At 41.6% G+C, this 26880-nt stretch overlaps 26 non-coding genes across 26 annotated transcripts; all 26 read left to right on the top strand.

Annotated features, from left to right (window-relative positions):
* Nucleotides 1-96: 96 nt before the first annotated feature.
* On the top strand, nucleotides 97-168 carry trnap-ugg (transfer RNA proline (anticodon UGG)). Its single transcript has one exon. It is a non-coding gene; the product is annotated as a tRNA-Pro (tRNA).
* A 598-nt stretch (nucleotides 169-766) lies between these two features.
* Nucleotides 767-838, top strand: trnap-ugg (transfer RNA proline (anticodon UGG)). Its single transcript has one exon. It is a non-coding gene; the product is annotated as a tRNA-Pro (tRNA).
* Nucleotides 839-6553: 5715 nt separating this feature from the next.
* On the top strand, nucleotides 6554-6625 carry trnap-cgg (transfer RNA proline (anticodon CGG)). The gene has a single exon. It is a non-coding gene; the product is annotated as a tRNA-Pro (tRNA).
* Nucleotides 6626-7231: 606 nt separating this feature from the next.
* Nucleotides 7232-7303, top strand: trnap-ugg (transfer RNA proline (anticodon UGG)). Its single transcript has one exon. It is a non-coding gene; the product is annotated as a tRNA-Pro (tRNA).
* Nucleotides 7304-7900: 597 nt separating this feature from the next.
* On the top strand, nucleotides 7901-7972 carry trnap-ugg (transfer RNA proline (anticodon UGG)). Its single transcript has one exon. It is a non-coding gene; the product is annotated as a tRNA-Pro (tRNA).
* A 605-nt stretch (nucleotides 7973-8577) lies between these two features.
* On the top strand, nucleotides 8578-8649 carry trnap-ugg (transfer RNA proline (anticodon UGG)). Its single transcript has one exon. It is a non-coding gene; the product is annotated as a tRNA-Pro (tRNA).
* Nucleotides 8650-9247: 598 nt separating this feature from the next.
* trnap-ugg (transfer RNA proline (anticodon UGG)) lies at nucleotides 9248-9319 on the top strand. Its single transcript has one exon. It is a non-coding gene; the product is annotated as a tRNA-Pro (tRNA).
* Nucleotides 9320-9916: 597 nt separating this feature from the next.
* trnap-cgg (transfer RNA proline (anticodon CGG)) lies at nucleotides 9917-9988 on the top strand. Its single transcript has one exon. It is a non-coding gene; the product is annotated as a tRNA-Pro (tRNA).
* A 606-nt stretch (nucleotides 9989-10594) lies between these two features.
* trnap-ugg (transfer RNA proline (anticodon UGG)) lies at nucleotides 10595-10666 on the top strand. The gene has a single exon. It is a non-coding gene; the product is annotated as a tRNA-Pro (tRNA).
* A 597-nt stretch (nucleotides 10667-11263) lies between these two features.
* On the top strand, nucleotides 11264-11335 carry trnap-cgg (transfer RNA proline (anticodon CGG)). Its single transcript has one exon. It is a non-coding gene; the product is annotated as a tRNA-Pro (tRNA).
* A 605-nt stretch (nucleotides 11336-11940) lies between these two features.
* Nucleotides 11941-12012, top strand: trnap-ugg (transfer RNA proline (anticodon UGG)). Its single transcript has one exon. It is a non-coding gene; the product is annotated as a tRNA-Pro (tRNA).
* Nucleotides 12013-12609: 597 nt separating this feature from the next.
* Nucleotides 12610-12681, top strand: trnap-ugg (transfer RNA proline (anticodon UGG)). Its single transcript has one exon. It is a non-coding gene; the product is annotated as a tRNA-Pro (tRNA).
* A 597-nt stretch (nucleotides 12682-13278) lies between these two features.
* Nucleotides 13279-13350, top strand: trnap-cgg (transfer RNA proline (anticodon CGG)). Its single transcript has one exon. It is a non-coding gene; the product is annotated as a tRNA-Pro (tRNA).
* Nucleotides 13351-13955: 605 nt separating this feature from the next.
* Nucleotides 13956-14027, top strand: trnap-ugg (transfer RNA proline (anticodon UGG)). The gene has a single exon. It is a non-coding gene; the product is annotated as a tRNA-Pro (tRNA).
* Nucleotides 14028-15971: 1944 nt separating this feature from the next.
* Nucleotides 15972-16043, top strand: trnap-ugg (transfer RNA proline (anticodon UGG)). Its single transcript has one exon. It is a non-coding gene; the product is annotated as a tRNA-Pro (tRNA).
* A 597-nt stretch (nucleotides 16044-16640) lies between these two features.
* On the top strand, nucleotides 16641-16712 carry trnap-cgg (transfer RNA proline (anticodon CGG)). Its single transcript has one exon. It is a non-coding gene; the product is annotated as a tRNA-Pro (tRNA).
* Nucleotides 16713-17317: 605 nt separating this feature from the next.
* trnap-ugg (transfer RNA proline (anticodon UGG)) lies at nucleotides 17318-17389 on the top strand. Its single transcript has one exon. It is a non-coding gene; the product is annotated as a tRNA-Pro (tRNA).
* Nucleotides 17390-17987: 598 nt separating this feature from the next.
* trnap-ugg (transfer RNA proline (anticodon UGG)) lies at nucleotides 17988-18059 on the top strand. Its single transcript has one exon. It is a non-coding gene; the product is annotated as a tRNA-Pro (tRNA).
* A 1944-nt stretch (nucleotides 18060-20003) lies between these two features.
* Nucleotides 20004-20075, top strand: trnap-ugg (transfer RNA proline (anticodon UGG)). Its single transcript has one exon. It is a non-coding gene; the product is annotated as a tRNA-Pro (tRNA).
* Nucleotides 20076-20672: 597 nt separating this feature from the next.
* On the top strand, nucleotides 20673-20744 carry trnap-cgg (transfer RNA proline (anticodon CGG)). The gene has a single exon. It is a non-coding gene; the product is annotated as a tRNA-Pro (tRNA).
* Nucleotides 20745-21349: 605 nt separating this feature from the next.
* Nucleotides 21350-21421, top strand: trnap-ugg (transfer RNA proline (anticodon UGG)). The gene has a single exon. It is a non-coding gene; the product is annotated as a tRNA-Pro (tRNA).
* A 598-nt stretch (nucleotides 21422-22019) lies between these two features.
* Nucleotides 22020-22091, top strand: trnap-ugg (transfer RNA proline (anticodon UGG)). Its single transcript has one exon. It is a non-coding gene; the product is annotated as a tRNA-Pro (tRNA).
* Nucleotides 22092-24035: 1944 nt separating this feature from the next.
* trnap-ugg (transfer RNA proline (anticodon UGG)) lies at nucleotides 24036-24107 on the top strand. Its single transcript has one exon. It is a non-coding gene; the product is annotated as a tRNA-Pro (tRNA).
* Nucleotides 24108-24704: 597 nt separating this feature from the next.
* Nucleotides 24705-24776, top strand: trnap-cgg (transfer RNA proline (anticodon CGG)). The gene has a single exon. It is a non-coding gene; the product is annotated as a tRNA-Pro (tRNA).
* Nucleotides 24777-25381: 605 nt separating this feature from the next.
* trnap-ugg (transfer RNA proline (anticodon UGG)) lies at nucleotides 25382-25453 on the top strand. Its single transcript has one exon. It is a non-coding gene; the product is annotated as a tRNA-Pro (tRNA).
* A 1267-nt stretch (nucleotides 25454-26720) lies between these two features.
* trnap-cgg (transfer RNA proline (anticodon CGG)) lies at nucleotides 26721-26792 on the top strand. Its single transcript has one exon. It is a non-coding gene; the product is annotated as a tRNA-Pro (tRNA).
* The last annotated feature ends 88 nt before the right edge of the window (nucleotides 26793-26880 follow it).

Below are 26880 nucleotides of genomic sequence, written 5' to 3'. Positions count from 1 at the left end.
AGTCAAGACTGAGACTGTGCACTAGGCAAAAGAGCCAAAAAAGCCAAAATAAACGCCTCAAAAGGCCAAAATAAGAAATCAAATGTTGAACTAGTAGGCTCGTTGGTCTAGGCGTATGATTCTCGCTTTGGGTGCGAGAGGTCCCGGGTTCAAATCCCGGACGAGCCCTTTATATGTTATTTGACTAAAACTATGTACAGTGCTCTACTTTACTGCATTGTTGTGACATCTGCATCTAAGACATGTCAACATTAAAATAGACCATTTCTGAATGGCAAAGCAACTTTTTGGACTACAGCTTCGGTTATTGTTTAGAAGCAAGAGATCCCTGGCCCTTTTTTGGGTTAAATTGCCAGCCAAGCCTACATTGACAACAAAAATGTGGATGCTCTGGTAGCTATTACACTAGCGATACCTTTCACTAAGTGAATCGCAACTGCAGACGAGTGAGGGTGAATAAATAATTTGCTGTTAAGCCAGTGTCCACAGAGCATAGATCTAGCACATCTGGCTCTTACATTAGCATGACAAGCCGGGACTGTATTTTCCCTAGCACGTGTGGTATATTACGTTTTCAAGTACAGTCTCCAGGAGTTGAATTGTGTTACTGTCTTTTCAGCCCAAATGCCAACTGATTTGTGCATAAGGGCTTGATACATTCATGTGTGTAGTCAAGACTGAGACTGTGCACTAGGCAAAAGAGCCAAAAAAAGCCAAAATAAACGCCTCAAAAGGCCAAAATAAGAAAGCAAATCTTGAACTAGTAGGCTCGTTGGTCTAGGCGTATGATTCTTGCTTTGGGTGCGAGAGGTCCCGGGTTCAAATCCCGGACGAGCCCTTTATATGTTATTTGACTAAAACTATGTACAGTGCTCTACTTTACTGCATTGTTGTGACATCTGCATCTAAGACATGTCAACATTAAAATAGACCATTTCTGAATGGCAAAGCAACTTTTTGGACTACAGCTTCGGTTATTGTTTAGAAGCAAGAGATCCCTGGCCCTTTTTTGGGTTAAATTACCAGCCAAGCCTACATTCCACCACTTCCTGCATTCCACCACTTCCTGCTTTCCTCCTGTACAGACGCTTTTCTGTCAGCTCTGCTTGTCCTTTCATTTATTTGAGTTCTATCTACAAGTTCAAGTTATTTTTACAAGTTAAAAGGATCCATTACTCGTTACTTCACTTGGTAAGCTTTTTTACATTCATCTATAAAGGATTATTTAGCATTTTTTACATTCCGACAGTCCGACACTGCGAGTGAACTGTTTTTTCGCCTCATCCTTGTGAGTGGTTTTTGTGCACTGTTTTATCAGCAGCTGATATTGTTCTCAGCTGTGAAATACCTGCCAGAACTTATTGGGTGTTATTTTTGCACTTTGGATTTTTAACTTGGATATTTGAGCCTTGTGCCCGGTGCTTTTGCGATTATGCCTCATGCTTCCACATCATCTATTTGCTCTGAGTGTATCAAACTGTCTCAGAGGGTTGCAGAACTTCAGGAAAGAATCCATACCTTACATTCTATAAGGGAGGAGGAAGAATATCTGGACTCGATTCTTGCCACACAAACCGCTGACAAAACCGTCCCTGTGACTGGCAAAGAAAGAGACGTTTCTCTCCATTGTCGCTGGGATGTACTGGGGGCAAAGCCTAAGCTCATCTTGGCCTCAACTCCTAATCCTGTTAACAACAACAATGATAAGGGCTGGACTCTTGTTCGGGGGAAGGAACGTAGCAGAAACCAGCACAGCAGCGGCGGCAAGCAGCAATCTTCAGAACAGAACATTCTTCTCGATAACAGATATGAAGCTCTTGCCTCAACTGAAGTAGCAGAAACTGAGCAGTCTCATCACAACATACTGCCTCCCTCTCCAGGACATCAAGGACATCAAACGCACCCCAATCAGCATCAGAGATCCGACTCCAGTCTGGCTGCTAAGCTTGCAAATAACTCTGGCCATTCGCGGACCAACCACCAGGCTGCCAACTGTGTTAGCCAGCAGCATGCTAACAAGCATGCTAAGAGGGTTAGCCATCGGGATGCTAACCATGTTGGCCATCGGGGTGGTAACCGTGTTGGCCATCGGGGTGGTAACCGTGTTGGCCATCGGGGTGGTAACCATGTTGGCCATCGGGGTGGTAACCATGCTGGCCATCGGGGTGGTAACCATGTTGGCCATCGGGGTGGTAACCATGTTAGCCGCCGAGGCATTAACGGTGAAAGAAGACGAGGAACACCGCCACAGCCCAAAACGCTGCTAATCGGGGACTCAGTCTTCAGAGATGTATGGAGCAACAGTATTAAGGCCTTTTGCTTTCCTCGTGTTACTGTCTGTGAAGTGATACCCATGATTCCACACATATTGCATGACCATCCAGCTACGGAAAGACTGATTGTACATGTCGGCTCTAGCGATGTTTACAAACAACAGTCTGAGATACTGAAACAGGATTTTAACCATCTGCTCGACATTCTGGAGTTTTCCCGGTGTGAAGTGTTCATTTCTGGACCGATACCAACTGCACGTCGAGGCAGTGGTCACTTTACCAGACTGCTGGCTCTAAACAGCTGGCTCACTACAGCCTGTGCACATCGGAAGGTAAACTTCATTGACAATTTCAACATTTTTTGGAGGCGTCCTGAGCTTTTTAAACCTGATCAGCTTCACCCTAACAGGGCTGGGACTCAAATGCTTGTGGACAATCTAATGTATGGAATCACTCACATGCGGAATCTGCACCCAACCGCCAGCAGTAACGTCAGTAATGTCAGTCAAAGGAGCCCACCATCTCCTGTCAGAGAATCTGTCCACAGTCTCAGAGGTAAACTCCAGGAGATTGAAGAGGTTCTGCAACACTACAGTCTGCTGTCTTGCAGGAACTCACCCACTTCTCCTGCACACTCAGTGAATTCTCAGGTCTGACACACTGGAACCCATGCTCCTAGTCAGTGCTACATTCCAGTTATTTTAAATAGCCGGTGGCATGGCTCTCAGAGTCGAAATAAAAATGTAATCAGAAGAAAACATAAGGGTACAAAACATTGTAACAAACAAAATTTGATCCCAGTGAAATGCACAAGTGATGTAAGCGATGCTGATCAAACACATCAAGTCTTCAAAGTCTCCTTACTAAATGTCCGCTCACTCACAAACAAGTCTTTTATAATAGCTAAATTAATTGAAGATTACTGTCTGGACTTTCTTTTTCTAACAGAGACTTGGCTTGATAGCAATGGAGCAATAGTGCTAAATGAAGCTTCACCTCCCGACTTTAACTATTTTAATGTCTCCAGAGTAAATAAGAGAGGTGGTGGTGTTGCATGTTTTTACCATAAAGCATTCCGATGTAAGCAGATCTCATTAGGGGAACATCCTACGTTTGAATATCTGGCAGTACAACTCAACAGTACTTATTCAGTTCTTTTGATTGTTATCTATCATCCTCCCAGACTACATGCAGATTTTCTTGAAGATTTTGAAGAAATGCTTTCAAGGATTTTAATTGATTTTGATTATGTTTTAATTGCTGGGGATTTTAATATTCACATGGATATATCCACAAATCCAATCACTTCAGAATTCATGAGGATGCTTAACTCTTTTGATCTCATACAGCATGTATCAGGCCCAACTCATAAGCATGGCCACATTTTAGATTTGGTCATTTCTAAACGTATAGAGGTTAATAATACTGAAATTACTGATGTTGCAATCTCTGACCATTTTGGTGTATTTTTCAACATGTCATTATCTACTAGAACACTCAGTGAAAAGCGCACAATAACCAAGCGTTATCTCAGTGCTGGCAGTGCCGTGGCCTTCACAGACATGATACAGTCCCTCCCTCCCCTCTCAGAAAATGGGAATGAGCTAGTTGAAACATTCACACACAGAGTTAGGAACTGTATTGATGCTGTGGCACCAAAGGTAACTAAAATAATCTCTGGTAAAATTAAGATGCCCTGGAGAAACACTCCATCTATTGTAAAATTTAGGCAAGATTGTAGGCAGGCTGAGAGACGTTGGCGAAAGTCAAAATTGCAAGTACATTTTGATATTTATAAAACAACATTGCAGAATTACAACAGTGAAGTGAAATCAGCAAGGAAAAACTATTTCTCTACCTTAATCAATTCATCCAATAATAACTCAGCTGTCTTGTTCAGAAGCATAGATCAGCTAGTAAACCCCACCTCCTGTGGCTTCCCTGAGACTGTTTCAGTTGAAAAATGTGAGGAGTTTGCTATATTTTTTAAGGACAAGATTACTAGTATAAGGCAGAACATAGCAACAAGCACTAATAGACCATCAACCCTTATATCAGTTACTCAGCCTAACTTTAATATGTCTTATTTCCAAGAAGTTGACATGGTAACACTACTTGATGTGATTTCATCACTAAAATCCTCTACTTGTGAACTGGACCCTTTACCAACAAGCTTTTTCAAGCAGGTTCTGAGCTCATTAGCAAATGAAGTTCTAACGATTGTTAATCAGTCTCTGCAATTGGGTGAATTCCCTAAAATTTTTAAAACTGCAATGGTTAAACCACTGTTAAAGAACAGAAATCTTGATCCCACAATTCTTAATAATTATCGACCTATATCTAACCTTTCCTTTCTTAGCAAAATCATTGAAAAAGTAGTGTCAATCCAGTTGAATGACTATGTCAAAGTAAATCAAATAAATGACACTTTTCAATCTGGTTTCAGAGCTCTCCACAGCACTGAAACAGCCCTAGTTAAGGTAGTAAATGACTTGAGATTGAATAAGGATGCAGGCAAACTCTCAGTCCTTTTTCTGCTAGATTTAAGCGCCGCTTTTGACACCGTTGATCATGAAATACTTCTTGATCGACTACAGAGCTGGGTAGGCCTTAGTGGCTTAGTCTTAGACTGGTTTAGATCGTACCTAACTGGGCGTGATTACTATGTAGCATTAGGTACCTCTTCCTCCACACGTCAAAAAATAACTTGTGGTGTCCCCCAAGGATCAATTCTTGGGCCGTTACTATTCAACCTATATATGCTTCCATTACCACACATCATTAATAAACATGGTATTAGTTATCATCAATATGCAGATGACACTCAACTTTATATCTCGCTAGAACCTAAAGCCCTAAAATCAATTTGCCCACTGTTTGACTGCATAGATGATATACAGACATGGATGTCTGACAATTTTCTGCAGTTAAATAAACAGAAGACAGAGGTTCTTGTTCTTGGCAGTGATTCACAAAGGAATGATGTCCAGACTTATTTAAATCAAATGAATCTGAAAGCCAGACAATGTGTTAAGAACCTGGGCGTCACCTTTGATAATGAGCTCAGCTTCAAATCACACATCATGACTACATGCAAGACAGCTTACTTTCATCTTCGAAACATCGCTAAGGTCCGAGATATGCTCTCTCCTGCTGACAGTGAAAAACTTGTCCATGCATTTATCACATCAAGGCTAGATTATTGTAACGCTGTTCTATCTGCTCTTCCAAAGAGCTCTATTTCGCACCTACAGCGAGTTCAGAACGCGGCTGCAAGGGTTCTGACCCGCAGGAGAAAGAGAGATCATATTACACCTGCACTCCACTCACTGCACTGGTTACCTGTCAGCTTTAGAATAGATTTTAAGGTTCTAGTCATGGTTTTTAAGTGTCTTCATGGTCTTGCCCCTCTTTACCTAAGTGAAATGATGGTTAGATATGTTCCAGTCAGGTCTCTCAGGTCTTCAAACAGTAATCTACTGGTGATTCCTAAAAGCCGATTAAAGATTGGCGAGGGTGCTTTTAGCCACTATGGCCCAAAGCTCTGGAATTCTCTTCCTGAAGAGCTCAGAGGCATTTCATCCCTGCATAGTTTTAAGAGCAGTCTCAAAACATTCCTGTTTAGATCCGCTTTTAGTTAAAACTATTAAGATAGAGTTTCTTATCTTATTTACTTTACTTTTTATTATCTTACTTACTTCACTTTTTACTTTTTATGTTATTTTAATATTTTTATCTTTAATTTCTTTTAAAATTTTCTTCTGTCTTTTTGTCTTATCTCCTTTTAATGTTTCTTTTATTTATACTGTAAAGCACTTTGAGTTACATGTATGTATGAAAGGTGCTATACAAATAAAGATTATTATTATTATTATTATTACATTGACAACAAAAATGTGGATGCTCTGGTAGCTATTACACTAGCGATACCTTTCACTAAGTGAATCGCAACTGCAGACGAGTGAGGGTGAATAAATAATTTGCTGTTAAGCCAGTGTCCACAGAGCATAGATCTAGCACATCTGGCTCTTACATTAGCATGAAAAGCCGGGACTGTATTTTCCCTAGCACGTGTGGTACATTACGTTTTCAAGTACAGTCTTCAGGAGTTGAATTGTGTTACTGTCTTTTCAGCCCAAATGCCAACTGATTTGTGCATAAAAGCGTGATACATAGATGTGTGTAGTCAAGACTGAGAATGTGCACTAGGCAAAAGAGCCAAAAAAGCCTAAATAAACGCCTCAAAAGGCCAAAATAAGAAATCAAATCTTGAAATAGAAGGCTCGTTGGTCTAGTCGTATGATTCTCGCTTCGGGTGTGAGAGGTCCCGGGTTCAAATCCCGGACGAGCCCTTTATATGTTATTTGACTAAAATTATGTACAGTGCTCTTCTTTACTGCATTGTTGTGACATCTGCTTCTAAGACATGTCAACGTTTAAACAGACCGTTTCTGAATGGCAAAGCAGCTTGTTGGACTACATCTTCGGTTATTCTGTTATTGTTTAGAAGCGAGAGATCCCTGGCCCTTTTTTGGGTTAAATTGCCAGCCAAGCCTACATTGACAACAAAAATGTGGATGCTCTGGTAGCTATTACAATAGCGATACCTGTCACGAAGTGAATCGCAACTGCAGACGAGTGAGGGTGAATAAATAATTTGCTGTTAAGCCAGTGTCCACAGAGCATAGATCTAGCACATCTGGCTCTTACATTAGCATGACAAGCCGGGACTGTACTTTCCCTAGCACGTGTGGTATATTACGTTTTCAAGTACAGTCTCCAGGAGTTGAATTGTGTTACTGTCTTTTCAGCCCAAATGCCAACTGATTTGTGCATAAGGGCTTGATACATTCATGTGTGTAGTCAAGACTGAGACTGTGCACTAGGCAAAAGAGCCAAAAAAAGCCAAAATAAACGCCTCAAAAGGCCAAAATAAGAAAGCAAATCTTGAACTAGTAGGCTCGTTGGTCTAGGCGTATGATTCTTGCTTTGGGTGCGAGAGGTCCCGGGTTCAAATCCCGGACGAGCCCTTTATATGTTATTTGACTAAAACTATGTACAGTGCTCTACTTTACTGCATTGTTGTGACATCTGCATCTAAGACATGTCAACATTAAAATAGACCATTTCTGAATGGCAAAGCAACTTTTTGGACTACAGCTTCGGTTATTGTTTAGAAGCAAGAGATCCCTGGCCCTTTTTTGGGTTAAATTACCAGCCAAGCCTACATTGACAACAAAAATGTGGATGCTCTGGTAGCTATTACACTAGCGATACCTTTCACTAAGTGAATCGCAACTGCAGACGAGTGAGGGTGAATAAATAATTTGCTGTTAAGCCAGTGTCCACAGAGCATAGATCTAGCACATCTGGCTCTTACATTAGCATGAAAAGCCGGGACTGTATTTTCCCTAGCACGTGTGGTACATTACGTTTTCAAGTACAGTCTTCAGGAGTTGAATTGTGTTACTGTCTTTTCAGCCCAAATGCCAACTGATTTGTGCATAAAAGCGTGATACATAGATGTGTGTAGTCAAGACTGAGAATGTGCACTAGGCAAAAGAGCCAAAAAAGCCTAAATAAACGCCTCAAAAGGCCAAAATAAGAAATCAAATCTTGAAATAGAAGGCTCGTTGGTCTAGTCGTATGATTCTCGCTTTGGGTGTGAGAGGTCCCGGGTTCAAATCCCGGACGAGCCCTTTATATGTTATTTGACTAAAATTATGTACAGTGCTCTTCTTTACTGCATTGTTGTGACATCTGCTTCTAAGACATGTCAACGTTTAAACAGACCGTTTCTGAATGGCAAAGCAGCTTGTTGGACTACATCTTCGGTTATTCTGTTATTGTTTAGAAGCGAGAGATCCCTGGCCCTTTTTTGGGTTAAATTGCCAGCCAAGCCTACATTGACAACAAAAATGTGGATGCTCTGGTAGCTATTACAATAGCGATACCTGTCACGAAGTGAATCGCAACTGCAGACGAGTGAGGGTGAATAAATAATTTGCTGTTAAGCCAGTGTCCACAGAGCATAGATCTAGCACATCTGGCTCTTACATTAGCATGACAAGCCGGGACTGTACTTTCCCTAGCACGTGTGGTATATTACGTTTTCAAGTACAGTCTCCAGGAGTTGAATTGTGTTACTGTCTTTTCAGCCCAAATGCCAACTGATTTGTGCATAAGGGCTTGATACATTCATGTGTGTAGTCAAGACTGAGACTGTGCACTAGGCAAAAGAGCCAAAAAAGCCAAAATAAACGCCTCAAAAGGCCAAAATAAGAAATCAAATGTTGAACTAGTAGGCTCGTTGGTCTAGGCGTATGATTCTCGTTTTGGGTGCGAGAGGTCCCGGGTTCAAATCCCGGACGAGCCCTTTATATGTTATTTGACTAAAACTATGTACAGTGCTCTACTTTACTGCATTGTTGTGACATCTGCATCTAAGACATGTCAACATTAAAATAGACCATTTCTGAATGGCAAAGCAACTTTTTGGACTACAGCTTCGGTTATTGTTTAGAAGCAAGAGATCCCTGGCCCTTTTTTGGGTTAAATTGCCAGCCAAGCCTACATTGACAACAAAAATGTGGATTCTCTGGTAGCTATTACACTAGCGATACCTTTCACTAAGTGAATCGCAACTGCAGACGAGTGAGGGTGAATAAATAATTTGCTGTTAAGCCAGTGTCCACAGAGCATAGATCTAGCACATCTGGCTCTTACATTAGCATGACAAGCCGGGACTGTATTTTCCCTAGCACGTGTGGTATATTACGTTTTCAAGTACAGTCTCCAGGAGTTGAATTGTGTTACTGTCTTTTCAGCCCAAATGCCAACTGATTTGTGCATAAGGGCTTGATACATTCATGTGTGTAGTCAAGACTGAGACTGTGCACTAGGCAAAAGAGCCAAAAAAAGCCAAAATAAACGCCTCAAAAGGCCAAAATAAGAAAGCAAATCTTGAACTAGTAGGCTCGTTGGTCTAGGCGTATGATTCTTGCTTTGGGTGCGAGAGGTCCCGGGTTCAAATCCCGGACGAGCCCTTTATATGTTATTTGACTAAAACTATGTACAGTGCTCTACTTTACTGCATTGTTGTGACATCTGCATCTAAGACATGTCAACATTAAAATAGACCATTTCTGAATGGCAAAGCAACTTTTTGGACTACAGCTTCGGTTATTGTTTAGAAGCAAGAGATCCCTGGCCCTTTTTTGGGTTAAATTGCCAGCCAAGCCTACATTGACAACAAAAATGTGGATGCTCTGGTAGCTATTACACTAGCGATACCTTTCACTAAGTGAATCGCAACTGCAGACGAGTGAGGGTGAATAAATAATTTGCTGTTAAGCCAGTGTCCACAGAGCATAGATCTAGCACATCTGGCTCTTACATTAGCATGACAAGCCGGGACTGTATTTTCCCTAGCACGTGTGGTACATTACGTTTTCAAGTACAGTCTTCAGGAGTTGAATTGTGTTACTGTCTTTTCAGCCCAAATGCCAACTGATTTGTGCATAAAAGCGTGATACATAGATGTGTGTAGTCAAGACTGAGAATGTGCACTAGGCAAAAGAGCCAAAAAAGCCTAAATAAACGCCTCAAAAGGCCAAAATAAGAAATCAAATCTTGAAATAGAAGGCTCGTTGGTCTAGTCGTATGATTCTCGCTTCGGGTGTGAGAGGTCCCGGGTTCAAATCCCGGACGAGCCCTTTATATGTTATTTGACTAAAATTATGTACAGTGCTCTTCTTTACTGCATTGTTGTGACATCTGCTTCTAAGACATGTCAACGTTTAAACAGACCGTTTCTGAATGGCAAAGCAGCTTGTTGGACTACATCTTCGGTTATTCTGTTATTGTTTAGAAGCGAGAGATCCCTGGCCCTTTTTTGGGTTAAATTGCCAGCCAAGCCTACATTGACAACAAAAATGTGGATGCTCTGGTAGCTATTACAATAGCGATACCTGTCACGAAGTGAATCGCAACTGCAGACGAGTGAGGGTGAATAAATAATTTGCTGTTAAGCCAGTGTCCACAGAGCATAGATCTAGCACATCTGGCTCTTACATTAGCATGACAAGGCGGGACTGTACTTTCCCTAGCACGTGTGGTATATTACGTTTTCAAGTACAGTCTCCAGGAGTTGAATTGTGTTACTGTCTTTTCAGCCCAAATGCCAACTGATTTGTGCATAAGGGCTTGATACATTCATGTGTGTAGTCAAGACTGAGACTGTGCACTAGGCAAAAGAGCCAAAAAAAGCCAAAATAAACGCCTCAAAAGGCCAAAATAAGAAAGCAAATCTTGAACTAGTAGGCTCGTTGGTCTAGGCGTATGATTCTCGCTTTGGGTGCGAGAGGTCCCGGGTTCAAATCCCGGACGAGCCCTTTATATGTTATTTGACTAAAACTATGTACAGTGCTCTACTTTACTGCATTGTTGTGACATCTGCATCTAAGACATGTCAACATTAAAATAGACCATTTCTGAATGGCAAAGCAACTTTTTGGACTACAGCTTCGGTTATTGTTTAGAAGCAAGAGATCCCTGGCCCTTTTTTGGGTTAAATTGCCAGCCAAGCCTACATTGACAACAAAAATGTGGATGCTCTGGTAGCTATTACACTAGCGATACCTTTCACTAAGTGAATCGCAACTGCAGACGAGTGAGGGTGAATAAATAATTTGCTGTTAAGCCAGTGTCCACAGAGCATAGATCTAGCACATCTGGCTCTTACATTAGCATGACAAGCCGGGACTGTATTTTCCCTAGCACGTGTGGTACATTACGTTTTCAAGTACAGTCTTCAGGAGTTGAATTGTGTTACTGTCTTTTCAGCCCAAATGCCAACTGATTTGTGCATAAAAGCGTGATACATAGATGTGTGTAGTCAAGACTGAGAATGTGCACTAGGCAAAAGAGCCAAAAAAGCCTAAATAAACGCCTCAAAAGGCCAAAATAAGAAATCAAATCTTGAAATAGAAGGCTCGTTGGTCTAGTCGTATGATTCTCGCTTCGGGTGTGAGAGGTCCCGGGTTCAAATCCCGGACGAGCCCTTTATATGTTATTTGACTAAAATTATGTACAGTGCTCTTCTTTACTGCATTGTTGTGACATCTGCTTCTAAGACATGTCAACGTTTAAACAGACCGTTTCTGAATGGCAAAGCAGCTTGTTGGACTACATCTTCGGTTATTCTGTTATTGTTTAGAAGCGAGAGATCCCTGGCCCTTTTTTGGGTTAAATTGCCAGCCAAGCCTACATTGACAACAAAAATGTGGATGCTCTGGTAGCTATTACAATAGCGATACCTGTCACGAAGTGAATCGCAACTGCAGACGAGTGAGGGTGAATAAATAATTTGCTGTTAAGCCAGTGTCCACAGAGCATAGATCTAGCACATCTGGCTCTTACATTAGCATGACAAGGCGGGACTGTACTTTCCCTAGCACGTGTGGTATATTACGTTTTCAAGTACAGTCTCCAGGAGTTGAATTGTGTTACTGTCTTTTCAGCCCAAATGCCAACTGATTTGTGCATAAGGGCTTGATACATTCATGTGTGTAGTCAAGACTGAGACTGTGCACTAGGCAAAAGAGCCAAAAAAGCCAAAATAAACGCCTCAAAAGGCCAAAATAAGAAATCAAATGTCGAACTAGTAGGCTCGTTGGTCTAGGCGTATGATTCTCGCTTTGGGTGCGAGAGGTCCCGGGTTCAAATCCCGGACGAGCCCTTTATATGTTATTTGACTAAAACTATGTACAGTGCTCTACTTTACTGCATTGTTGTGACATCTGCATCTAAGACATGTCAACATTAAAATAGACCATTTCTGAATGGCAAAGCAACTTTTTGGACTACAGCTTCGGTTATTGTTTAGAAGCAAGAGATCCCTGGCCCTTTTTTGGGTTAAATTGCCAGCCAAGCCTACATTGACAACAAAAATGTGGATGCTCTGGTAGCTATTACACTAGCGATACCTTTCACTAAGTGAATCGCAACTGCAGACGAGTGAGGGTGAATAAATAATTTGCTGTTAAGCCAGTGTCCACAGAGCATAGATCTAGCACATCTGGCTCTTACATTAGCATGACAAGCCGGGACTGTATTTTCCCTAGCACGTGTGGTATATTACGTTTTCAAGTACAGTCTTCAGGAGTTGAATTGTGTTACTGTCTTTTCAGCCCAAATGCCAACTGATTTGTGCATAAAAGCGTGATACATAGATGTGTGTAGTCAAGACTGAGAATGTGCACTAGGCAAAAGAGCCAAAAAAGCCTAAATAAACGCCTCAAAAGGCCAAAATAAGAAAGCAAATCTTGAACTAGTAGGCTCGTTGGTCTAGGCGTATGATTCTTGCTTTGGGTGCGAGAGGTCCCGGGTTCAAATCCCGGATGAGCCCTTTATATGTTATTTGACTAAAACTATGTACAGTGCTCTACTTTACTGCATTGTTGTGACATCTGCATCTAAGACATGTCAACATTAAAATAGACCATTTCTGAATGGCAAAGCAACTTTTTGGACTACAGCTTCGGTTATTGTTTAGAAGCAAGAGATCCCTGGCCCTTTTTTGGGTTAAATTACCAGCCAAGCCTACATTGACAACAAAAATGTGGATGCTCTGGTAGCTATTACACTAGCGATACCTTTCACTAAGTGAATCGCAACTGCAGACGAGTGAGGGTGAATAAATAATTTGCTGTTAAGCCAGTGTCCACAGAGCATAGATCTAGCACATCTGGCTCTTACATTAGCATGACAAGCCGGGACTGTATTTTCCCTAGCACGTGTGGTACATTACGTTTTCAAGTACAGTCTTCAGGAGTTGAATTGTGTTACTGTCTTTTCAGCCCAAATGCCAACTGATTTGTGCATAAAAGCGTGATACATAGATGTGTGTAGTCAAGACTGAGAATGTGCACTAGGCAAAAGAGCCAAAAAAGCCTAAATAAACGCCTCAAAAGGCCAAAATAAGAAATCAAATCTTGAAATAGAAGGCTCGTTGGTCTAGTCGTATGATTCTCGCTTCGGGTGTGAGAGGTCCCGGGTTCAAATCCCGGACGAGCCCTTTATATGTTATTTGACTAAAATTATGTACAGTGCTCTTCTTTACTGCATTGTTGTGACATCTGCTTCTAAGACATGTCAACGTTTAAACAGACCGTTTCTGAATGGCAAAGCAGCTTGTTGGACTACATCTTCGGTTATTCTGTTATTGTTTAGAAGCGAGAGATCCCTGGCCCTTTTTTGGGTTAAATTGCCAGCCAAGCCTACATTGACAACAAAAATGTGGATGCTCTGGTAGCTATTACAATAGCGATACCTGTCACGAAGTGAATCGCAACTGCAGACGAGTGAGGGTGAATAAATAATTTGCTGTTAAGCCAGTGTCCACAGAGCATAGATCTAGCACATCTGGCTCTTACATTAGCATGACAAGCCGGGACTGTACTTTCCCTAGCACGTGTGGTATATTACGTTTTCAAGTACAGTCTCCAGGAGTTGAATTGTGTTACTGTCTTTTCAGCCCAAATGCCAACTGATTTGTGCATAAGGGCTTGATACATTCATGTGTGTAGTCAAGACTGAGACTGTGCACTAGGCAAAAGAGCCAAAAAAGCCAAAATAAACGCCTCAAAAGGCCAAAATAAGAAATCAAATGTTGAACTAGTAGGCTCGTTGGTCTAGGCGTATGATTCTTGCTTTGGGTGCGAGAGGTCCCGGGTTCAAATCCCGGACGAGCCCTTTATATGTTATTTGACTAAAACTATGTACAGTGCTCTACTTTACTGCATTGTTGTGACTTCTGCATCTAAGACATGTCAACATTAAAATAGACCATTTCTGAATGGCAAAGCAACTTTTTGGACTACAGCTTCGGTTATTGTTTAGAAGCAAGAGATCCCTGGCCCTTTTTTGGGTTAAATTACCAGCCAAGCCTACATTGACAACAAAAATGTGGATGCTCTGGTAGCTATTACACTAGCGATACCTTTCACTAAGTGAATCGCAACTGCAGACGAGTGAGGGTGAATAAATAATTTGCTGTTAAGCCAGTGTCCACAGAGCATAGATCTAGCACATCTGGCTCTTACATTAGCATGACAAGCCGGGACTGTATTTTCCCTAGCACGTGTGGTATATTACGTTTTCAAGTACAGTCTCCAGGAGTTGAATTGTGTTACTGTCTTTTCAGCCCAAATGCCAACTGATTTGTGCATAAAAGCGTGATACATAGATGTGTGTAGTCAAGACTGAGAATGTGCACTAGGCAAAAGAGCCAAAAAAGCCTAAATAAACGCCTCAAAAGGCCAAAATAAGAAATCAAATCTTGAAATAGAAGGCTCGTTGGTCTAGTCGTATGATTCTAGCTTCGGGTGTGAGAGGTCCCGGGTTCAAATCCCGGACGAGCCCTTTATATGTTATTTGACTAAAATTATGTACAGTGCTCTTCTTTACTGCATTGTTGTGACATCTGCTTCTAAGACATGTCAACGTTTAAACAGACCGTTTCTGAATGGCAAAGCAGCTTGTTGGACTACATCTTCGGTTATTCTGTTATTGTTTAGAAGCGAGAGATCCCTGGCCCTTTTTTGGGTTAAATTGCCAGCCAAGCCTACATTGACAACAAAAATGTGGATGCTCTGGTAGCTATTACAATAGCGATACCTGTCACGAAGTGAATCGCAACTGCAGACGAGTGAGGGTGAATAAATAATTTGCTGTTAAGCCAGTGTCCACAGAGCATAGATCTAGCACATCTGGCTCTTACATTAGCATGACAAGGCGGGACTGTACTTTCCCTAGCACGTGTGGTATATTACGTTTTCAAGTACAGTCTCCAGGAGTTGAATTGTGTTACTGTCTTTTCAGCCCAAATGCCAACTGATTTGTGCATAAGGGCTTGATACATTCATGTGTGTAGTCAAGACTGAGACTGTGCACTAGGCAAAAGAGCCAAAAAAGCCAAAATAAACGCCTCAAAAGGCCAAAATAAGAAATCAAATGTTGAACTAGTAGGCTCGTTGGTCTAGGCATATGATTCTCGCTTTGGGTGCGGGAGGTCCCGGGTTCAAATCCCGGACGAGCCCTTTATATGTTATTTGACTAAAACTATGTACAGTGCTCTACTTTACTGCATTGTTGTGACATCTGCATCTAAGACATGTCAACATTAAAATAGACCATTTCTGAATGGCAAAGCAACTTTTTGGACTACAGCTTCGGTTATTGTTTAGAAGCAAGAGATCCCTGGCCCTTTTTTGGGTTAAATTGCCAGCCAAGCCTACATTGACAACAAAAATGTGGATGCTCTGGTAGCTATTACACTAGCGATACCTTTCACTAAGTGAATCGCAACTGCAGACGAGTGAGGGTGAATAAATAATTTGCTGTTAAGCCAGTGTCCACAGAGCATAGATCTAGCACATCTGGCTCTTACATTAGCATGACAAGCCGGGACTGTATTTTCCCTAGCACGTGTGGTATATTACGTTTTCAAGTACAGTCTCCAGGAGTTGAATTGTGTTACTGTCTTTTCAGCCCAAATGCCAACTGATTTGTGCATAAGGGCTTGATACATTCATGTGTGTAGTCAAGACTGAGACTGTGCACTAGGCAAAAGAGCCAAAAAAAGCCAAAATAAACGCCTCAAAAGGCCAAAATAAGAAAGCAAATCTTGAACTAGTAGGCTCGTTGGTCTAGGCGTATGATTCTTGCTTTGGGTGCGAGAGGTCCCGGGTTCAAATCCCGGACGAGCCCTTTATATGTTATTTGACTAAAACTATGTACAGTGCTCTACTTTACTGCATTGTTGTGACATCTGCATCTAAGACATGTCAACATTAAAATAGACCATTTCTGAATGGCAAAGCAACTTTTTGGACTACAGCTTCGGTTATTGTTTAGAAGCAAGAGATCCCTGGCCCTTTTTTGGGTTAAATTACCAGCCAAGCCTACATTGACAACAAAAATGTGGATGCTCTGGTAGCTATTACACTAGCGATACCTTTCACTAAGTGAATCGCAACTGCAGACGAGTAAGGGTGAATAAATAATTTGCTGTTAAGCCAGTGTCCACAGAGCATAGATCTAGCACATCTGGCTCTTACATTAGCATGACAAGCCGGGACTGTATTTTCCCTAGCACGTGTGGTACATTACGTTTTCAAGTACAGTCTTCAGGAGTTGAATTGTGTTACTGTCTTTTCAGCCCAAATGCCAACTGATTTGTGCATAAAAGCGTGATACATAGATGTGTGTAGTCAAGACTGAGAATGTGCACTAGGCAAAAGAGCCAAAAAAGCCAAAATAAACGCCTCAAAAGGCCAAAATAAGAAATCAAATCTTGAAATAGAAGGCTCGTTGGTCTAGTCGTATGATTCTCGCTTCGGGTGTGAGAGGTCCCGGGTTCAAATCCCGGACGAGCCCTTTATATGTTATTTGACTAAAATTATGTACAGTGCTCTTCTTTACTGCATTGTTGTGACATCTGCTTCTAAGACATGTCAACGTTTAAACAGACCGTTTCTGAATGGCAAAGCAGCTTGTTGGACTACATCTTCGGTTATTCTGTTATTGTTTAGAAGCGAGAGATCCCTGGCCCTTTTTTGGGTTAAATTGCCAGCCAAGCCTACATTGACAACAAAAATGTGGATGCTCTGGTAGCTATTACAATAGCGATACCTGTCACGAAGTGAATCGCAACTGCAGACGAGTGAGGGTGAATAAATAATTTGCTGTTAAGCCAGTGTCCACAGAGCATAGATCTAGCACATCTGGCTCTTACATTAGCATGACAAGGCGGGACTGTACTTTCCCTAGCACGTGTGGTATATTACGTTTTCAAGTACAGTCTCCAGGAGTTGAATTGTGTTACTGTCTTTTCAGCCCAAATGCCAACTGATTTGTGCATAAGGGCTTGATACATTCATGTGTGTAGTCAAGACTGAGACTGTGCACTAGGCAAAAGAGCCAAAAAAGCCAAAATAAACGCCTCAAAAGGCCAAAATAAGAAATCAAATGTTGAACTAGTAGGCTCGTTGGTCTAGGCGTATGATTCTCGCTTTGGGTGCGAGAGGTCCCGGGTTCAAATCCCGGACGAGCCCTTTATATGTTATTTGACTAAAACTATGTACAGTGCTCTACTTTACTGCATTGTTGTGACTTCTGCATCTAAGACATGTCAACATTAAAATAGACCATTTCTGAATGGCAAAGCAACTTTTTGGACTACAGCTTCGGTTATTGTTTAGAAGCAAGAGATCCCTGGCCCTTTTTTGGGTTAAATTGCCAGCCAAGCCTACATTGACAACAAAAATGTGGATGCTCTGGTAGCTATTACACTAGCGATACCTTTCACTAAGTGAATCGCAACTGCAGACGAGTGAGGGTGAATAAATAATTTGCTGTTAAGCCAGTGTCCACAGAGCATAGATCTAGCACATCTGGCTCTTACATTAGCATGACCAGCCGGGACTGTATTTTCCCTAGCACGTGTGGTATATTACGTTTTCAAGTACAGTCTCCAGGAGTTGAATTGTGTTACTGTCTTTTCAGCCCAAATGCCAACTGATTTGTGCATAAGGGCTTGATACATTCATGTGTGTAGTCAAGACTGAGACTGTGCACTAGGCAAAAGAGCCAAAAAAAGCCAAAATAAACGCCTCAAAAGGCCAAAATAAGAAAGCAAATCTTGAACTAGTAGGCTCGTTGGTCTAGGCGTATGATTCTTGCTTTGGGTGCGAGAGGTCCCGGGTTCAAATCCCGGACGAGCCCTTTATATGTTATTTGACTAAAACTATGTACAGTGCTCTACTTTACTGCATTGTTGTGACATCTGCATCTAAGACATGTCAACATTAAAATAGACCATTTCTGAATGGCAAAGCAACTTTTTGGACTACAGCTTCGGTTATTGTTTAGAAGCAAGAGATCCCTGGCCCTTTTTTGGGTTAAATTACCAGCCAAGCCTACATTGACAACAAAAATGTGGATGCTCTGGTAGCTATTACACTAGCGATACCTTTCACTAAGTGAATCGCAACTGCAGACGAGTGAGGGTGAATAAATAATTTGCTGTTAAGCCAGTGTCCACAGAGCATAGATCTAGCACATCTGGCTCTTACATTAGCATGACAAGCCGGGACTGTATTTTCCCTAGCACGTGTGGTATATTACGTTTTCAAGTACAGTCTCCAGGAGTTGAATTGTGTTACTGTCTTTTCAGCCCAAATGCCAACTGATTTGTGCATAAAAGCGTGATACATAGATGTGTGTAGTCAAGACTGAGAATGTGCACTAGGCAAAAGAGCCAAAAAAGCCTAAATAAACGCCTCAAAAGGCCAAAATAAGAAATCAAATCTTGAAATAGAAGGCTCGTTGGTCTAGTCGTATGATTCTAGCTTCGGGTGTGAGAGGTCCCGGGTTCAAATCCCGGACGAGCCCTTTATATGTTATTTGACTAAAATTATGTACAGTGCTCTTCTTTACTGCATTGTTGTGACATCTGCTTCTAAGACATGTCAACGTTTAAACAGACCGTTTCTGAATGGCAAAGCAGCTTGTTGGACTACATCTTCGGTTATTCTGTTATTGTTTAGAAGCGAGAGATCCCTGGCCCTTTTTTGGGTTAAATTGCCAGCCAAGCCTACATTGACAACAAAAATGTGGATGCTCTGGTAGCTATTACAATAGCGATACCTGTCACGAAGTGAATCGCAACTGCAGACGAGTGAGGGTGAATAAATAATTTGCTGTTAAGCCAGTGTCCACAGAGCATAGATCTAGCACATCTGGCTCTTACATTAGCATGACAAGCCGGGACTGTACTTTCCCTAGCACGTGTGGTATATTACGTTTTCAAGTACAGTCTCCAGGAGTTGAATTGTGTTACTGTCTTTTCAGCCCAAATGCCAACTGATTTGTGCATAAGGGCTTGATACATTCATGTGTGTAGTCAAGACTGAGACTGTGCACTAGGCAAAAGAGCCAAAAAAGCCAAAATAAACGCCTCAAAAGGCCAAAATAAGAAATCAAATCTTGAAATAGAAGGCTCGTTGGTCTAGTCGTATGATTCTAGCTTCGGGTGTGAGAGGTCCCGGGTTCAAATCCCGGACGAGCCCTTTATATGTTATTTGACTAAAATTATGTACAGTGCTCTTCTTTACTGCATTGTTGTGACATCTGCATCTAAGACATGTCAACATTAAAATAGACCATTTCTGAATGGCAAAGCAACCTTTTGGACTACAGCTTCGGTTATTGTTTAGAAGCAAGAGATCCCTGGCCCTTTTTTGGGTTAAATTGCCAGCCAAGCCTACATTGACAACAAAAATGTGGATGCTCTGGTAGCTATTACACTAGTGATACCTTTCACTAAGTGAATCGCAACTGCAGACGAGTGAGGGTGAATAAATAATTTGCTGTTAAGCCAGTGTCCACAGAGCATAGATCTAGCACATCTGGCTCTTACATTAGCATGACAAGCTGGGACTGTATTTTCCCTAGCACGTGTGGTATATTACGTTTTTAAGTACAGTCTCCAGGAGTTGAATTGTGTTACTGTCTTTTCAGCCCAAATGCCAACTGATTTGTGCATAAGGGCTTGATACATTCATGTGTGTAGTCAAGACTGAGACTGTGCACTAGGCAAAAGAGCCAAAAAAAGCCAAAATAAACGCCTCAAAAGGCCAAAATAAGAAAGCAAATCTTGAACTAGTAGGCTCGTTGGTCTAGGCGTATGATTCTTGCTTTGGGTGCGAGAGGTCCCGGGTTCAAATCCCGGACGAGCCCTTTATATGTTATTTGACTAAAACTATGTACAGTGCTCTACTTTACTGCATTGTTGTGACATCTGCATCTAAGACATGTCAACATTAAAATAGACCATTTCTGAATGGCAAAGCAACTTTTTGGACTACAGCTTCGGTTATTGTTTAGAAGCAAGAGATCCCTGGCCCTTTTTTGGGTTAAATTACCAGCCAAGCCTACATTGACAACAAAAATGTGGATGCTCTGGTAGCTATTACACTAGCGATACCTTTCACTAAGTGAATCGCAACTGCAGACGAGTGAGGGTGAATAAATAATTTGCTGTTAAGCCAGTGTCCACAGAGCATAGATCTAGCACATCTGGCTCTTACATTAGCATGACAAGCCGGGACTGTATTTTCCCTAGCACGTGTGGTATATTACGTTTTCAAGTACAGTCTCCAGGAGTTGAATTGTGTTACTGTCTTTTCAGCCCAAATGCCAACTGATTTGTGCATAAAAGCGTGATACATAGATGTGTGTAGTCAAGACTGAGAATGTGCACTAGGCAAAAGAGCCAAAAAAGCCTAAATAAACGCCTCAAAAGGCCAAAATAAGAAATCAAATCTTGAACTAATAGGCTCGTTGGTCTAGTCGTATGATTCTCGCTTCGGGTGTGAGAGGTCCCGGGTTCAAATCCCGGACGAGCCCTTTATATGTTATTTGACTAAAATTATGTACAGTGCTCTTCTTTACTGCATTGTTGTGACATCTGCTTCTAAGACATGTCAACGTTTAAACAGACCGTTTCTGAATGGCAAAGCAGCTTGTTGGACTACATCTTCGGTTATTCTGTTATTGTTTAGAAGCGAGAGATCCCTGGCCCTTTTTTGGGTTAAATTGCCAGCCAAGCCTACATTGACAACAAAAATGTGGATGCTCTGGTAGCTATTACAATAGCGATACCTGTCACGAAGTGAATCGCAACTGCAGACGAGTGAGGGTGAATAAATAATTTGCTGTTAAGCCAGTGTCCACAGAGCATAGATCTAGCACATCTGGCTCTTACATTAGCATGACAAGGCGGGACTGTACTTTCCCTAGCACGTGTGGTATATTACGTTTTCAAGTACAGTCTCCAGGAGTTGAATTGTGTTACTGTCTTTTCAGCCCAAATGCCAACTGATTTGTGCATAAGGGCTTGATACATTCATGTGTGTAGTCAAGACTGAGACTGTGCACTAGGCAAAAGAGCCAAAAAAGCCAAAATAAACGCCTCAAAAGGCCAAAATAAGAAATCAAATGTTGAACTAGTAGGCTCGTTGGTCTAGGCGTATGATTCTCGCTTTGGGTGCGAGAGGTCCCGGGTTCAAATCCCGGACGAGCCCTTTATATGTTATTTGACTAAAACTATGTACAGTGCTCTACTTTACTGCATTGTTGTGACTTCTGCATCTAAGACATGTCAACATTAAAATAGACCATTTCTGAATGGCAAAGCAACTTTTTGGACTACAGCTTCGGTTATTGTTTAGAAGCAAGAGATCCCTGGCCCTTTTTTGGGTTAAATTGCCAGCCAAGCCTACATTGACAACAAAAATGTGGATGCTCTGGTAGCTATTACACTAGCGATACCTTTCACTAAGTGAATCGCAACTGCAGACGAGTGAGGGTGAATAAATAATTTGCTGTTAAGCCAGTGTCCACAGAGCATAGATCTAGCACATCTGGCTCTTACATTAGCATGACAAGCCGGGACTGTATTTTCCCTAGCACGTGTGGTATATTACGTTTTCAAGTACAGTCTCCAGGAGTTGAATTGTGTTACTGTCTTTTCAGCCCAAATGCCAACTGATTTGTGCATAAGGGCTTGATACATTCATGTGTGTAGTCAAGACTGAGACTGTGCACTAGGCAAAAGAGCCAAAAAAAGCCAAAATAAACGCCTCAAAAGGCCAAAATAAGAAAGCAAATCTTGAACTAGTAGGCTCGTTGGTCTAGGCGTATGATTCTTGCTTTGGGTGCGAGAGGTCCCGGGTTCAAATCCCGGACGAGCCCTTTATATGTTATTTGACTAAAACTATGTACAGTGCTCTACTTTACTGCATTGTTGTGACATCTGCATCTAAGACATGTCAACATTAAAATAGACCATTTCTGAATGGCAAAGCAACTTTTTGGACTACAGCTTCGGTTATTGTTTAGAAGCAAGAGATCCCTGGCCCTTTTTTGGGTTAAATTACCAGCCAAGCCTACATTGACAACAAAAATGTGGATGCTCTGGTAGCTATTACACTAGCGATACCTTTCACTAAGTGAATCGCAACTGCAGACGAGTGAGGGTGAATAAATAATTTGCTGTTAAGCCAGTGTCCACAGAGCATAGATCTAGCACATCTGGCTCTTACATTAGCATGACAAGCCGGGACTGTATTTTCCCTAGCACGTGTGGTATATTACGTTTTCAAGTACAGTCTCCAGGAGTTGAATTGTGTTACTGTCTTTTCAGCCCAAATGCCAACTGATTTGTGCATAAAAGCGTGATACATAGATGTGTGTAGTCAAGACTGAGAATGTGCACTAGGCAAAAGAGCCAAAAAAGCCTAAATAAACGCCTCAAAAGGCCAAAATAAGAAATCAAATCTTGAAATAGAAGGCTCGTTGGTCTAGTCGTATGATTCTAGCTTCGGGTGTGAGAGGTCCCGGGTTCAAATCCCGGACGAGCCCTTTATATGTTATTTGACTAAAATTATGTACAGTGCTCTTCTTTACTGCATTGTTGTGACATCTGCTTCTAAGACATGTCAACGTTTAAACAGACCGTTTCTGAATGGCAAAGCAGCTTGTTGGACTACATCTTCGGTTATTCTGTTATTGTTTAGAAGCGAGAGATCCCTGGCCCTTTTTTGGGTTAAATTGCCAGCCAAGCCTACATTGACAACAAAAATGTGGATGCTCTGGTAGCTATTACAATAGCGATACCTGTCACGAAGTGAATCGCAACTGCAGACGAGTGAGGGTGAATAAATAATTTGCTGTTAAGCCAGTGTCCACAGAGCATAGATCTAGCACATCTGGCTCTTACATTAGCATGACAAGCCGGGACTGTACTTTCCCTAGCACGTGTGGTATATTACGTTTTCAAGTACAGTCTCCAGGAGTTGAATTGTGTTACTGTCTTTTCAGCCCAAATGCCAACTGATTTGTGCATAAGGGCTTGATACATTCATGTGTGTAGTCAAGACTGAGACTGTGCACTAGGCAAAAGAGCCAAAAAAGCCAAAATAAACGCCTCAAAAGGCCAAAATAAGAAATCAAATCTTGAAATAGAAGGCTCGTTGGTCTAGTCGTATGATTCTAGCTTCGGGTGTGAGAGGTCCTGGGTTCAAATCCCGGACGAGCCCTTTATATGTTATTTGACTAAAATTATGTACAGTGCTCTTCTTTACTGCATTGTTGTGACATCTGCATCTAAGACATGTCAACATTAAAATAGACCATTTCTGAATGGCAAAGCAACCTTTTGGACTACAGCTTCGGTTATTGTTTAGAAGCAAGAGATCCCTGGCCCTTTTTTGGGTTAAATTGCCAGCCAAGCCTACATTGACAACAAAAATGTGGATGCTCTGGTAGCTATTACACTAGTGATACCTTTCACTAAGTGAATCGCAACTGCAGACGAGTGAGGGTGAATAAATAATTTGCTGTTAAGCCAGTGTCCACAGAGCATAGATCTAGCACATCTGGCTCTTACATTAGCATGACAAGCTGGGACTGTATTTTCCCTAGCACGTGTGGTATATTACGTTTTTAAGTACAGTCTCCAGGAGTTGAATTGTGTTACTGTCTTTTCAGCCCAAATGCCAACTGATTTGTGCATAAGGGCTTGATACATTCATGTGTGTAGTCAAGACTGAGACTGTGCACTAGGCAAAAGAGCCAAAAAAAGCCAAAATAAACGCCTCAAAAGGCCAAAATAAGAAAGCAAATCTTGAACTAGTAGGCTCGTTGGTCTAGGCGTATGATTTTCGCTTTGGGTGCGAGAGGTCCCGGGTTCAAATCCCGGACGAGCCCTTTATATGTTATTTGACTAAAACTATGTACAGTGCTCTACTTTACTGCATTGTTGTGACATCTGCATCTAAGACATGTCAACATTAAAATAGACCATTTCTGAATGGCAAAGCAACTTTTTGGACTACAGCTTCGGTTATTGTTTAGAAGCAAGAGATCCCTGGCCCTTTTTTGGGTTAAATTGCCAGCCAAGCCTACATTGACAACAAAAATGTGGATGCTCTGGTAGCTATTACACTAGCGATACCTTTCACTAAGTGAATCGCAACTGCAGACGAGTGAGGGTGAATAAATAATTTGCTGTTAAGCCAGTGTCCACAGAGCATAGATCTAGCACATCTGGCTCTTACATTAGCATGACAAGCCGGGACTGTATTTTCCCTAGCACGTGTGGTACATTACGTTTTCAAGTACAGTCTTCAGGAGTTGAATTGTGTTACTGTCTTTTCAGCCCAAATGCCAACTGATTTGTGCATAAAAGCGTGATACATAGATGTGTGTAGTCAAGACTGAGAATGTGCACTAGGCAAAAGAGCCAAAAAAGCCTAAATAAACGCCTCAAAAGGCCAAAATAAGAAATCAAATCTTGAACTAATAGGCTCGTTGGTCTAGTCGTATGATTCTCGCTTCGGGTGTGAGAGGTCCCGGGTTCAAATCCCGGACGAGCCCTTTATATGTTATTTGACTAAAATTATGTACAGTGCTCTTCTTTACTGCATTGTTGTGACATCTGCTTCTAAGACATGTCAACGTTTAAACAGACCGTTTCTGAATGGCAAAGCAGCTTGTTGGACTACATCTTCGGTTATTCTGTTATTGTTTAGAAGCGAGAGATCCCTGGCCCTTTTTTGGGTTAAATTGCCAGCCAAGCCTACATTGACAACAAAAATGTGGATGCTCTGGTAGCTATTACAATAGCGATACCTGTCACGAAGTGAATCGCAACTGCAGACGAGTGAGGGTGAATAAATAATTTGCTGTTAAGCCAGTGTCCACAGAGCATAGATCTAGCACATCTGGCTCTTACATTAGCATGACAAGGCGGGACTGTACTTTCCCTAGCACGTGTGGTATATTACGTTTTCAAGTACAGTCTCCAGGAGTTGAATTGTGTTACTGTCTTTTCAGCCCAAATGCCAACTGATTTGTGCATAAGGGCTTGATACATTCATGTGTGTAGTCAAGACTGAGACTGTGCACTAGGCAAAAGAGCCAAAAAAGCCAAAATAAACGCCTCAAAAGGCCAAAATAAGAAATCAAATCTTGAACTAGTAGGCTCGTTGGTCTAGGCGTATGATTCTCGCTTTGGGTGCGAGAGGTCCCGGGTTCAAATCCCGGACGAGCCCTTTATATGTTATTTGACTAAAACTATGTACAGTGCTCTACTTTACTGCATTGTTGTGACATCTGCATCTAAGACATGTCAACATTAAAATAGACCATTTCTGAATGGCAAAGCAACTTTTTGGACTACAGCTTCGGTTATTGTTTAGAAGCAAGAGATCCCTGGCCCTTTTTTGGGTTAAATTGCCAGCCAAGCCTACATTGACAACAAAAATGTGGATGCTCTGGTAGCTATTACACTAGCGATACCTTTCACTAAGTGAATCGCAACTGCAGACGAGTGAGGGTGAATAAATAATTTGCTGTTAAGCCAGTGTCCACAGAGCATAGATCTAGCACATCTGGCTCTTACATTAGCATGACAAGGCGGGACTGTATTTTCCCTAGCACGTGTGGTATATTACGTTTTCAAGTACAGTCTCCAGGAGTTGAATTGTGTTACTGTCTTTTCAGCCCAAATGCCAACTGATTTGTGCATAAGGGCTTGATACATTCATGTGTGTAGTCAAGACTGAGACTGTGCACTAGGCAAAAGAGCCAAAAAAAGCCAAAATAAACGCCTCAAAAGGCCAAAATAAGAAAGCAAATCTTGAACTAGTAGGCTCGTTGGTCTAGGCGTATGATTCTTGCTTTGGGTGCGAGAGGTCCCGGGTTCAAATCCCGGAAGAGCCCTTTATATGTTATTTGACTAAAACTATGTACAGTGCTCTACTTTACTGCATTGTTGTGACATCTGCATCTAAGACATGTCAACATTAAAATAGACCATTTCTGAATGGCAAAGCAACTTTTTGGACTACAGCTTCGGTTATTGTTTAGAAGCAAGAGTTCCCTGGCCCTTTTTTGGGTTAAATTGCCAGCCAAGCCTACATTGACAACAAAAATGTGGATGCTCTGGTAGCTATTACACTAGCGATACCTTTCACTAAGTGAATCGCAACTGCAGACGAGTGAGGGTGAATAAATAATTTGCTGTTAAGCCAGTGTCCACAGAGCATAGATCTAGCACATCTGGCTCTTACATTAGCATGACAAGCCGGGACTGTATTTTCCCTAGCACGTGTGGTACATTACGTTTTCAAGTACAGTCTTCAGGAGTTGAATTGTGTTACTGTCTTTTCAGCCCAAATGCCAACTGATTTGTGCATAAAAGCGTGATACATAGATGTGTGTAGTCAAGACTGAGAATGTGCACTAGGCAAAAGAGCCAAAAAAGCCTAAATAAACGCCTCAAAAGGCCAAAATAAGAAATCAAATCTTGAACTAATAGGCTCGTTGGTCTAGTCGTATGATTCTCGCTTCGGGTGTGAGAGGTCCCGGGTTCAAATCCCGGACGAGCCCTTTATATGTTATTTGACTAAAATTATGTACAGTGCTCTTCTTTACTGCATTGTTGTGACATCTGCTTCTAAGACATGTCAACGTTTAA

The sequence above is a fragment of the Brachyhypopomus gauderio genome, unplaced genomic scaffold (assembly GCF_052324685.1).
Source record: "Brachyhypopomus gauderio isolate BG-103 unplaced genomic scaffold, BGAUD_0.2 sc111, whole genome shotgun sequence".
NCBI classification, from domain to species: Eukaryota; Metazoa; Chordata; class Actinopteri; order Gymnotiformes; family Hypopomidae; genus Brachyhypopomus; species Brachyhypopomus gauderio.
Note: the sequence above shows the minus strand (reverse complement) of the source record. Positions and strands in the feature narration are given on the sequence as shown.